The sequence below is a fragment of the Ornithorhynchus anatinus genome, chromosome 21 (assembly GCF_004115215.2).
Source record: "Ornithorhynchus anatinus isolate Pmale09 chromosome 21, mOrnAna1.pri.v4, whole genome shotgun sequence".
Taxonomy (NCBI): domain Eukaryota; kingdom Metazoa; phylum Chordata; class Mammalia; order Monotremata; family Ornithorhynchidae; genus Ornithorhynchus; species Ornithorhynchus anatinus.
The window spans coordinates 5,767,738-5,781,287 of record NC_041748.1 but is presented as its reverse complement, the minus strand read 5'-3'; positions in this window follow the sequence as shown (position 1 = coordinate 5,781,287).

Genomic DNA, 13,550 nt, shown 5'->3' with positions numbered 1-13,550 from the left:
GGGGCTCACAGTCTTAATCCCCATTTCAAAGATGAGTTAAGTAAGGCACAGAGAAGTTAAGTGACTCGCCCAAAGTCACACAGCTGACAAGTGGCGGGGCCGGAATTAGAACTCACGACCCATGACACCCAAACCCGGGCTCTTTCCACTAAGCCATGCTGCTTTAAGCACTAGGGAGAGCACAATTTAACAATATAACAGCTACATTTCTATTATGGTCCTACAGTGATCCTGGTTTGGGTTTAGGAAGGGAATCCCATTTTTACGGCTAGACTTCCTAGGGTCCGCCCCATCTCCATTCTGGGAAGAACAGTGTGTTCCTAAATAGGATGTCCAGGATGTGAACAAATGCTATAGCAGCCTCTTCATTATCTGACTGACTGAAATACTCCTGTCTGTAGAGGCGTTAGACTCAGAAACACATGCTTTGTGAGTCCAGGGCACTTCTCATCACAACACCAAGCAAGGATTGAAATCCAAAAGCACAAGCTCTTGCACTCAGGGTTCCTGAGAGGAAGATGGATGAAGGAGTAATCATGGCCGAACTAAGTACTCAGACAGGATAATGGCCGGTCAGTGTTTTAATCAAGAGTTCACTTGGAAAAATAATATGAAGCAAGTTGCAAAGACTGAGATTTGCCACTGTATATCCATGGATCAGTGATCGAGATAAAGTTGTAACATGTGCATGGAGACAGATTTTCGAAGTCCATGGCTATCCCTAGACTCTCAACCGTCAGAAGTGTCTTATGGCCTAGGGGAGAGAAAAGAGTGTGGGCCAGGGAATCAGCCAACATGGGTGCTGACGTCAGCTCCACCACTTGCCTGCTGTATGGCCTTGGACAGATCACTTCTCTGGGCTTCAGTTTCCTCAACTGTAAAATGGAGATTTGATACCTCTTTTCCCCTTTACTTCTACTCTGAGCCCCCCATGGCATAGGGACTGTGCCTGACCTGATTGACTTGCACAGTCCCTATGCTTAACAAATACCATTAAAACAAAGAAATTGGTTCAACAAGAGGAAGAAAAACCTCACCTCATGGAAATCCTCTTCTGGAAAAGACTTGGTAAGAAGCCACACCCTCAATTCTGACTTCTCCACTGAAGTCAATTACCTCATTCCCCTGTTCCTCCACCAATCTCCTTCCAGAAGCCCACAGCTCCGGATTACATCCTCAGAACACTTCCTTAGTTCTTATGCTTGAGCTATGGAGCACTACTGGCAGAAATCCAAAACCACTTGGACCTTGTCGGTCTCAACCTCATTCTCACCTACTTTAATTCCACACTCTCCTCTGCCTGGCAATAATACTTCTCCATCTGTATTGACTTCCCTGCCCATTTGCCACACCAGCTGTTTCAGATATTCACCCCTCTCCTTAACCCCACTATCTTCCTGCCTCACCCATCTCTCGACCCTAATGGCTTGGCTACCTTTTTCATGAATATAACTGAAACCATCAGGTGTGATCTCCCTAAAATCTCCCCTGCACCTCTCCAATCCCAAGCTGTTCTTCCCTCTTCTTTGACTCTTCCACTGTTCCTAGCAGTATCTCAAGAAGAGATCTCTTTCTTCCTCCTCCACCCTCCACCCTCCACCTGCACCTCTAACCCTATCCTTTTGCACTTTATTAAAAGACTTGCCTCCTCCTTTCTTCCCTCCCTGAGTTTCATATTCAACAGTGTGTTGAAGCTACTCTGCAGTGGCTCCTTTCCTAAAGTTTTCTGTCTTCCCCACTGCTTCACACCCTGAAATCTGGCTTCTACCCTCTCTAAGGTCACCAGTAACTTCCTTCTTGCCAAATCCAACGGCGTCTATTTCATCCTAATCCTCCTCAATTTATAAACCTCTTTCCACACTGTGTACGAGCCCCTTCTCCTGAAAACACTGTCTTTGACTTGACTGACAGTGTCCTTGCCTGGTTCTCCTCCTACGTCTCTGGTTGGTCCTTCTCAATCTCTTTTACTGGTTCCTCCGCTGCTTTGCACTCTCTAACTGTGGAATTCCCTCAAGGTTCAGTTCTGGATCCCAGTTTATTCTCCATCCATGCCCACTCCCTTGGACAACTCTTTCACTCCCATGACTTCAACTACCGTTTCTACATGGCTGATTTACAAATCTATCTCCAATTCTTACCTCTCATCTTCTCTGCAGACTTGTATTTCCTTCTGGCTTCAAGACAGCTGTACTTGGATGTTCCTCTGACACCTCAAATGTAATATATTTGAAACAGAATTCCTGTCCTCTCCCAGACTTCCTCATCACTATAGACAACACCACCATTCTTTCTGGCTCAAAAACCATAGCTTTGACATTATCCTCGACCCTTTTCTTTTGTTCCACATACATCTTCAGGCTGCCACCAGATCCTTTCGGTTCTGCTTCCCAAGAACCCACTCCTTCCTCTGCATCCAAACTGCAAACCTGCTGATCCAATCACTCATGGCCTACAGGGTAGAACATGGGCCTGGGAGTCAGAATGACCTGGGTTCTAATCCTGGCTCCACCACTTGTCAGCTCTGTGACAGTGGATGAATCACTTAACTTTTCCATGCCTCAGTTACTTCATCTGTAAAATGGGGATTAAGACTGTGAGCCCCATATGGGACAGGGACTGTGTCGAACGCAATTTGCTGATACCTACCCCGGGGCTTAAATGCTTGGGAGAGTACAATATAACAAAACACCAACATATTCCCTGCCCACAACAAGCTTACAGTCTTGTTTTCAAAATTTGCTCAAGACAGCCTGCAGTATCCCAGGACCAATCTGACTTTTCCAGTTACGTCAAGATATGTGGTCAGTTCAGGGAAGAGGAAAGGGAGAAAAATAGATAGTAGGAAAGTCAAGTGTGAAATGGAATCATGCAAAGGTGCTCACACTCTGTGAACCAAGAACAAAATTGTGCAGTCCCTAGACTTCAAAACAAAAACTCCTCATCACTGGCCTTAAGACACTCAATCACCTTGCCCCCTCCTATCTCACCTTGCTACTCTGCTACTACAACCCAGCCTGCACACTTGGTTCCTCTAATGCTAACCTTCTCACCGTACCTCGATCTCAGTCTCATCCATCTCCCCGCCAACCTCTCACCCACGTCCTGCCTCTGTCCTGGAACGTCCTCCCTCCTCATATCAGACAAATAATTGCTCCCCGCATCCCTTCAAGGCCTTATTGAAAACACATCTCCTCCAAGAAGCCTTCCCTGACTAAGCCATCCTCTCCTCTTCTCCCACTCCCTTCCGCATTGCCCTGACTGGCTCCCTTCATTCATCCTCCCTCCCATCCCCACAGTACATATGTAAATATCTGTAATTTATTTAGTTAGTTAGTTACATATATTAATGTCTGTCTTCCCCTCTAAACTGTGAGCTCTTTGTGGACAGGCATTGTGTCTGTTCGATGTTGAATTGTACTCTCCCAAACACTTAGTATAGTGCTTTGCACACAGTAAGCACTCAATAAATGTGATTGAATGAATTGAACATCCCCCTCTGACCCTGAACTTTCTCCTCAGGGACAGTCCTTCACTTGGGTACAGCAGAGCTGGCTCTGTAAGTATGTGTTTGGGAGCAGGATTTTTCCATTGGAAATGTTTATTATTTTATGAAATAACATTCTGAGAGGTCAGGGCAGTTCAGGCAAATGGATAGTTTTGAGGCTGGAACTAGTGGTCCCATCGAGAGGCCGCCCCGATCTCAGTGTCTGCAGCCTGGGGTGATTTCTTCTCTGACCTCCTTGTCTAGGATCCACTGTCCTGGCCCTTCTGTCCCCTTTGGCTTCCTAGCATGGCACAAGAGGCCTCAGGAGCTTTTGGAGGGGAGGATGGAGGATGGAGAAATATGAAGTTCCATAGGGAAGAGAAATTGCTCTCAGAGTATAAAAGAAAACAAACTGAAGCCCAACCAAAAGGCAGAAAGATGTTTTCCTAAATTCAAACCAACTTTTCAACATACTCTACCCATTCCAAACAACCCCACCGCCTTACATCAGCACCTAAATAAGAACTTAGTACCAATCTGAGGCTGCTGATGATCCCAGCTTTGCCACTTGTCACCTGTGTGACTTTGGGCAAGTCACTTAACTTCTCTGTGCCCCAATTCCTCATCTGTAAAATGAGGATTAAGGCTGTGAGCCCCACGTGGGACAACCTGATCACCTTGTATCCCCCAGCGCTTAGAACAGTGCTTTGCACATAGTAAGCGCTTAACAAATACCATCTAGATGATCTCTGGAGATTGCAGTACAGAATCATTCTGTCTCAGGGCGGAAAGAAAGCTCACGGATTCACTTTGATTCCTGTCTTGAGTGAGGGGAGGGGTATGTTGCAGCTGTCAATCAAACAGATTCCCAGGCTGAGAAGCTAGTCTCACAGAGAAGACCCTAAAGCAAAAATTTAACTTTCTCCAGTCCAGCAACGTCGCTCCAGAGAGAATCACTTGCACATTTAGGAAAGCTGAAAGGTCAACCCCTAACCAGAAGGAAGTGTGACCGGGCAGACAACCAGTGCCCAATTTTTCTCCGTGCCCTGATGCCTTAGTCAGAGGCATAATTCTCAACCAAACATTCACCCACTTGTATGATTGAAAATGAGCTTGCTTCTGCTTGCCCTATGAAGTAATAAGTGGGATTAAGATTTTTCAAATGAGAGTGGTTTTGCCTCAAAAGAGATAGTCCAAATGTACCCAGGGCTACCTTTCGCAGACATACATGCTGGCATGGAAACATAGTGAAAATTTAAGAGTAGAAGCCAACGTACACTTCTAAATTAGGAGCAGATTTTAACGGGATGAGGAAGTCTGAACCGCAAAGAGATGAATTTCCTTTTGGATTTTTGAAGTGCTAAAGCTGCAAGTAAAACTTAATTAGATTTTTTTCATTTCATTCCCTGCTCCAATAGGCCTTAATATTAAAGCTGTATTAAAAAAAAGAATCGAATAGTTGTTTTTCAATCAACACAGTGATGGGGAAGGATTGGCAGATTTAATTGTCTTTTCTGAGGTTGTCTTTGTTTGGTGTTCTGTGGTAGCTAAAAAAAAAAAGATTAAAATACTTGTGAAAATATTTATTGTAGCCCTGAAAAACAGGAGGGAGAAAAATATGTTTTAAAACATTGAAATACATTAGTTCCACTTGCCTTTCAGCAACAACAACAACAACAACAACACAATCACAGCAACAACAGCAGCAGCATTGATTGAGCTCCTATTGGGTATGTTTGCATGTATATATTTATGTGTACATAAATAGATAATAGATATATAGATAGCTGTGCAGATATATAGATATAAATATATATATACAAACACAAATTCATACATACATAGGTATAAATACTTGCATATATAACATTTAATCAATGGTATTGGTAGAGCCGCTCCTTGCCCACAAGCAGCTTACAATCTAGAGGAGGAGTCATGCGTTAATATAAATAAATTATGGTTATTTATAACCCCAGTGCTCTGGGGCTGAGGGTGGGGTGAATAAAGGGTGCAAAACAAAATGCAAGAATGATGCAGAATGCAGTGGGTGAAGACTATTAGGTCAGCGGCAGGACGTGGGTGAGGAGTTGGAGGTGAGATAGATGAGATCGAGGTACTGTATGTTGGCATTGAAGAAGACGTATAACCTAGCACAACGACCACTGGCCTGGGAGTCAAAATTCCTTCGCTCTAATCCTGCTTCTGACACTTGTCTGCTGTGTGACCTAGGGCAAATTATTTAACTTCTAAATCCTTCAATTTTCTCATCTGTAAAATGAGGATTCAATATCTGTTCTCCCCCTATGCAGGGTGTGAACAACTTGTAGGACAGGGATTCTATCTAACCTGATTATCTTGTATCTATCCCAGTGCTTAGTTCAGGGCGCGTCAGTCTGTAGCAGTTGTCTCCCAAAGTCAACTGCTGTGCTCAAGCATTTTGAGACTGTTTCTCCTTACCTCTCAAACCTTTTTTTTATCTTTCCAGGTTTCTTGTATCCCCTTCTAATTACCATTTAGAAGCTGTTTGTGTATCCTGCTGTTTTTCATTTCCTTCACATGTCCTGCCCAGAGAAGCTCTGTAACTTTGGTTGCTCTTTGGTTTCTCTCAAGCTAATACTATCACCAAACCTCTATCTTGTTTCTCCCCTCTCAATAATTTTGATCATCTTTGAGCACTTTCTATGTGCTAAGCACATAGGGTAATCAGGTTGGACACAGTCTCTGTCCCACATGGGGCTCACAGAAAAAGGGAGAACAAGCATTGAAACCCCATTTTACAGATGAGAAAACTAAGGCTTAGAGAAGTTAATTGATTTGACCAAGGACACAGAGCAGACAGTGGTGGGGTCAGGATTAGAACCCGAGGCCACAAGATCATACTGCTTCTGACTCCTTTCTCAAGCTGAGAATTCCTGGAACTCTTCCCCCCTTCATTTGCATTAGATCACAATGCTTCCCATCTTCCAAGCCCTTCTAAAATCACATCTCCAAGAGGTCTTCCCAAATTGATTTCTCCTCTCCCCAGGTTATATTCCCCTTACTGGCCCATCTGCACTTCTGTGCTAATTGCTCACCAGCACCTGAAACACTCCTCTACAAAGTGACTTACATCCCGTGATGCTTAAGCACTCATATCTATATATCGACTGTTCTTCCTTCTATCTGTAAATTATTTTAGCATCTATCTCCCCCACTATTTTATAAACTCCTTGAGATCAGGGACTGGGTCTACTAAGGGCTTAGTAGGGTGCTATACACATTGAAAGTGTTTAATAAGTACTATGGATTGAAAAACTAACAGTGAGTGGAGATCATTTAAGGATCTCATTGCTAGGAATCTTGCTCTAACATTAAATTTTGGGTTTCATTTATAGATGATGTTGATGAAAGTGCTTCAGGAAGTGGATGTGTCTTCCACAGAAGGTCCAGATCTCAAGGTCACCCACAATCTTCAAAGATCACCAACGATCTTCAAAGGTCACCAGTGATCTTCTTCTTGCCAAATCCAGTGGCCTCTACTTTATCCTACTCCTCCTTGATTTAGCTTCCTTGGACCTTGTCGACCATGCCCTTCTCCTGGAAACATTATTCATTCATTCATTCATTCACTCATTCATTCATTCAATCATATTTATTGAGTGCTTACTGTGTGCGGAACACTGTATTAAGCACTTGGAATGTATAATTCAACAACAGATAGAGACAATCCCTGCCCAACAACGGGCTCACCGTCTAAAAGGGGGAGACAGCAAACAACACAAGACCTCCACTTCACTGACACCGTTTTCTCCTGGTTCTCCTCTTATCCTTCTGGCCACTCGTTCTCAGTATCTTTCACAGGCTCCTGTTCTGCCTTCCTCCCCAAAACTATGGGGTCCTTCAAGGTTCTCTTCTATTCTCCATATACACCCACTCCCTTGAAGAACTCATTCGCTCACACGGCTTCAACTGCCATCTCTATGCTGATGATTCTCAAATCTACACTCCTGCCCTGATCTCTCTCCCTCTCTGCGGTCTCACAATTCCTCCTGCCTTCAAGCCATCTCTTCTTGGATGCCCCACCATCACTTCATACTTAACATGTCTAAAACAGAAGTGCTTATCTTTCCACCCAAACACTGTTCGTTCGCTGACTTTCTCATCATTGTAGATGGCATTAGCAGCATCCTTCTTTCCTCACAAGCCATAACCTCGGCGTTACTTTGGCTCCTCTATCTCTTATTCAACTCACGTTTTAAATCCAGTCTCTAAATCCAGTCGATTTGACCTGCACGACATTGCTGAAATCTGTCCTTTCCGCTCCATCCAAACTGCTACTATGTTAATCCAATCACTTATCCTACCTCACCTCAATTTCAGCATCAGCCCCTTTGCTGACCTCCCTGCCTCCTGTCTTTTCAAGCTCCAGTTCATACTTCACTCTGCTGCCTGGATCATTTTTCTTTAAAAAACTCAAGACATATTTCCCCACTCCTCAAGAACTCCAGTGGTTGCCTATCCACCTCTGCCTCAAACAGAAACTCCTCACCATTGGCTTTAAAGCACTTAATCCCCTTGACCCCTCCTACCTCACCTCATTACTCTCCTACTACAATCCAGCCCACACACTTTGCTCTTCTAATGCTAACCTTCTCACTGTACCTCAACCTCATCTATCTCGCAGATGACCTCTCACCCACATCCTGCCTCTGACCAGGAACACCCTCACTTCTCATATCCAACGGACAATTACTCTCCCCGCTTCAAAGCCTTATTGATGGCACATCTCCTCCAAGAGGCCTCCTTTCCTCTTCTCCCACCCTCTTCTTTGCCATGCTGACTTGCTCCCTTTATTTATCCCCTCTCCCAGACTCAGAGCACTTATGTACGTATCCGTAATTTATTTATTTATATTAATACCTGTCTCCCCCTCTAGACTGTAAGCTCCTTGTGGCCAGGGAATGCATCTGTTTACTGTGATATTGTACTCTCCCAAACACTTAGTACAGTGCTCTGCATACTGTGAGTGCTCAATAAATATGATTGACTGACTTACAGATTAACTCTGTAGCTCCTCAACTTGGAATGGAACTTGATGCCCCACTGCAGTATTTCATAGGCCAAAATAAATTAAACTTCATAAAGGGTTTTTTGTCATTGAATTTTCCAACTATTTTATGAAACTTTGAGTTCAAAAAGTAAATATTAATTGTTCTGCTTCTTCAGTTCTGGAAGACATAAGCTAAAATCAAAGGTCTATGGAGAAACAGGCTTAGAGCCTCAATGATCACAAAGTTCAAATTTTGATTTTCCTTTGTTTTTATCCATTTTCATTTAAGATGATATTATAGTCATCAAGCAGAGTAACTCCCCCAGACTCCATCTGAAACTTAATCCACCTAAATCACCTGCCTGGGAAGCATTTGTTAGGAAGACTTAGGACCCAAGTTCATCATACAAAACCTCACGTATTGTCCCCTAGTGTTCTGGAACCATGAAAGAAAAATGGCAGAGACAATAAGTTCCATATTTCTTTTATTCTGGAATTGAAAAAATGCAAAAAAGTGAAGGAGTCCTTGTTGACAGCTGTAATCATTTAAAATGGAACTTTGCTTTCAGTTAGCATTAATCACATATGGGAATCGGGAAGCATAAGGGTTGAATTATCACAAAAGAAAGAGTTTATGTTCCATCTTGTTTCTGTTTTCATTTTTGAAAGCAATTCTAAAAATACAAATCTGCCTGGACTGGGCAGGCAACCGAGGTGGAGCAATGCGAATGGTGTCCATAATTGCAGCTGTTTCCATTGATGTTTTCGAATGAATCGAGGCAGGGTTTTTCCACCATTACCAGTAGCCCGGGTAGAATTAGCCGATGGATATCGAATTGGTTTCTGGACCCACTTTTCAATAGGTTTTTCTACAGGGACTGAATCACTTCGGGGTAGGAATACTCTGGAGAGAAAAGATTTGCCTTTAGCCTTCTTCTAAATTGCAGGATAAAAAGAATTAGTGATGGAAAGGATCTACTGCATTAGACAGATTGAACCATAAAGTCTGTCTTGAATATTTCATGCACGCATTAGACATGTAGTGTAGGAAGGTACAAACAAAACACTGTGTGGACATTTATTGTGTGCCCATCGGGTCACCTTCCAGTAAGTCAGTCGGTCATTCAATCATATTTATTGGGGGCTTACTGCGTTCAGAACACAGTACTAAGCACTTGAGAGAGTACGATAGAACAATATAACAGATGTATTCTCTGCCCACAGTGAATTTACAATCTAGAGGGGAAGATAGACATGAATATAAAAAAAAAATGACAGATATGTCCATAAGTGCTGTGGGGTTGGCAGGGGGAAATGAATAAAGGGAGCAAGTCAGGGTGACACAAAAGGGAGTGGGAGAAGATGAAAGGAGGGTTTAGGGAGGGCCTCTTGGAGAAGATATGGGTTCAGGTAGCAATCCTCCAGCTCACCACCACCCTGGGATGAGCAATTCCTGGGACTGACTGAGTTCCCATAGCTGACATAGATTTTTCACCCCTCAGAATTTATGGACATATTCCTAATTATTTATTTATATTAATGTCTGTCTCCCTCTCTGAACTGTAAGCTGGTTGCATGCAGGGAATGTTTCTGTTATATTGCACTATTCCAAACACTTTCATTCATTCATTATTGGATTTATTGAGTGCTTACTGTGTGCAAAACACTATACTAAATGCTTGGTACTTAGTACAGTGCTCCTCACACAGAAAGTGTTCAATAAGGGAAGCGGTGTGGCTCAGTGGAAAAGAGCCCGGGCTTGGGAGTCAGAGGTCATGGGTTTGAATCCCTGCTCTGTCACTTGGCAGCTGTATGACTGTGGGCAAGTCACTTGACTTCTCTATGCCTCAGTTACCTCATCTGTAAAATGGGGATTAACTGTGAGCCTCACGTGGGACAACCTGATTACCCTGTAGCTACCCAGTGCTTAGAACAGTGCTCTGCACATAGTAAGCGCTTAACAAATACCAACATTATTAAATATGGTTGATTGACTGACGTTTTAACATGTAGAAGTGGCTGCACTTCTAGGAAGTCCTCCCTGCTTGCTTCCAGGGGGGCCCCAATTCCTCTTCCTTTCACTTCCTAGGGCCTGTTGCTTACATCTCTTCTGACTCAAGAGAGAGGGAGGCTGGGTGAAGGCTTTGGTTTAAATTGTGACTGTGATTGTGATTCTGACCTGTAAGAGTTTTCAGGATCTTTTGTCTTGTCATGCTGTCGAGTCGTGCCTGACCATAATGACTCCATGGACACATCTCTCCCAGAACGTCCCAACTCCATCTGCAAACGTTCTGGTAGTTTATCTACAGAATTTTCTTGGTAAAAATACAGAGGTTGTTTACCATTGCCTCCTTACGCGCAGTAAACGAGCCTATACCCTCGACTCTCTCCTGTGCTGCTGCTGGCCAGCACAAGTGAGTTTTGACTCATAGGGGATTGCTTTCCACTTGCTAGACACTGGCCAAGCCAGGAATAGGTATGCCTCTGCTTGACTCTCCCTTGAATCCAAGACTGGTAAAGTACCAGAAACTCTCAAGGTGCGATCTTGAGAGTTCAGGATCTTTTAGTAAATAGCAATCATTGTGCTATTTCTTAAGTACGTACCATTCATTCATTCATTCATTCATTCATTAGTATTTATTGAGCGCTTACTATGTGCAGAGCACTGTACTAAGCGCTTGGGATGAACAAGTCGGCAACAGATAGAGACAGTCCCTGACGTGTGAGACGAGCTGTACTAAGCACTGGGGTAGATGCAAGATAATCTTTCAATCAATCAATGGAACAGAGAAGCATCGTGGCTCAGTGGAAAGAACATGGGCTTGGGAGTCAGAGGTCATGGGTTCAAATCCCAGTTCAGCCACTTGTCAGCTGTGTGACTCTGGGCAAGTCACTTAACTTCTCTGTGCCTCAGTCACTTCACCTGTAACATGGGGGTTAAGACTGTGAGCCCCAAGTGGGACAACCTGATCACCTTGTATCCTCCCCAGCGCTTAGAACAGTGCTTTGCCCATAGTAAGTGCTTAACAAATGCATAATTATTATTATTGAGCATTTACTATGTTCAGAGCACTGTACTAAGCACTTGGGAGAGAATAATGTAACAGAGGAAATACAATAGTAATAATAGAACAATAATACAACAATGGGCAGGTGCATTCTTTCCCCTTAAAGAGCTTACAAGTATTACAGTGTATTCTTCACACAAGAAGGGTAATATGCTGGAACTACAATTTTCCTTTCTAGTAGGAGAGTAGGTAAGTGAGGTAGGAGGGGAACAAGTTGATAGACTGTTTTAAAGCCAATGGTGAGGAGTCTTTGTTTGATGCGGAGGTGGATGGGCAATCCCTGGAGTTTTTCAGGAGTGGAGTGACACATCCTGAACATTTCTGTAGAGAAATAATCCGGACAGCAGAGTGAAGTGTGGACTGGAATAGGAAAAGACAGGAGGCAGGGAGGTCAATAAGGAGGTTGACACAGTAATCCAGGTGGGAAAAGATGAGTAACTGTATTAACAAGATAGCAGTTTGGATGAGAGGAAAGGGAGGATTTTAACAGTGTTGTCAAGGTGGGACCAACAGGATTTAGTGATGGATTGAATATGTGGGTTGAATGAGAGAGAGGAATCAAGGATATTGGCAAGGTCGTGGGCTTGTAAGACAGGAAGAATGGTGATACCACCTACAGTGATGGGAATGTCAGGGGGAGGACAGGGTTTGGGTGGGAAGATGAGATAAGGATAAGAAGATAAGATAATTGGAGTGGGTCTTAAAGACTTCCAAGAAAGGGAAAGAGAGGGTTGGGGTGGAATGATAAGATAAGAGTTAGGAGATAAGATAATTGTAGTGGATTTTAAAGGTTTCCAAGGAAGGGAAAGAGAGGGTAGGAAGAGGTGGGATGGTGTCAAAGAGGCACTGGGGAATGAGAAGGAAACCAACACCTCCCTATTTCCCAGTGAGTCTGGGGGAGTGGGAGAAGAAGAGGATCCATCTAGAGAGAATGACAGAACAGAGAGAACAGGTGATGAATCCTCATTTTACAGCTATGGAAACAGGGACAGAGAAAATCAGTGACTTGCTTAAGGTCTCACAGCAGGAAAGTGGTGGAGCCGAGATCAGAACCCAGGTCCTCTGACTCCCAGGCCCGTGTTCTTTTCCGTAGACATGCAGCTTCCCATGGGCTTTGCCTGGCCCAGGCATGACAATTGACTTGGGAAAGAGTGTCTATGTCAGAGATTCCTCCGGCATGGGAAATTCCTGTTCACTACTTCCCCGCAACAGCCCATTCCCCAGGCCCTCTGCCAATCTAATAGCTGCAAAGGAGCAGCAAGACTCAGTGCTTTGGACACTGATTAGAAAAGCCCTAATCAATCAATCAATCAGCCAGTCAATCACTCAAAACCTTGACTTGCACTCCGAGTGTAGGGCTAAATGAAACAGAAGGCACCAAATATTTTGGGGACTGGCAGAGAACAGAACTCTGGTCTGAAGTATTTTGACCTGGAAACCCAAGAACTTCACTGTTTAAAGAAATAAACGGCTACTGCCTGCTGGCTTGGTTTGGGTTTTTAATAAACCCTGGCCAATCTTAGAGATTCTTTGCCACTGGAGAGGTCTGATGGCCAGTGAAACCGTGAGCATGGAGCCAGAGGGATTGTGGCTTGTCTCCTGATGGCCACGCAGCTATTTGATATGCAGAATCAGCCCTCAACCCAGGTCGGTTCCTAAACCGACCCATCATTTATGACTGGAATTTGGGAGAAGGACATAGATGCTGATGCCACAGCACAAACATCCAAACCCAAAACTCCACTGCCCTACTTGTTTTCTCCAAAATAAAATTGCTTCGGGGTGTCAAAGCCTCTCGGGCCAGGAACGCCAACCTTGGAGGAGCACAGGGAGAGAAGACCACAATCAGTCAATTAGTGGTATTTTTTGAGCCCTTACTATGTGCAGAGCAATGCACAAGCACTAGGGAGAGTACAATACAACCGAATTAGCAGACATGTTCCCTGCCCAGCACAAGCTTACAGTCAAG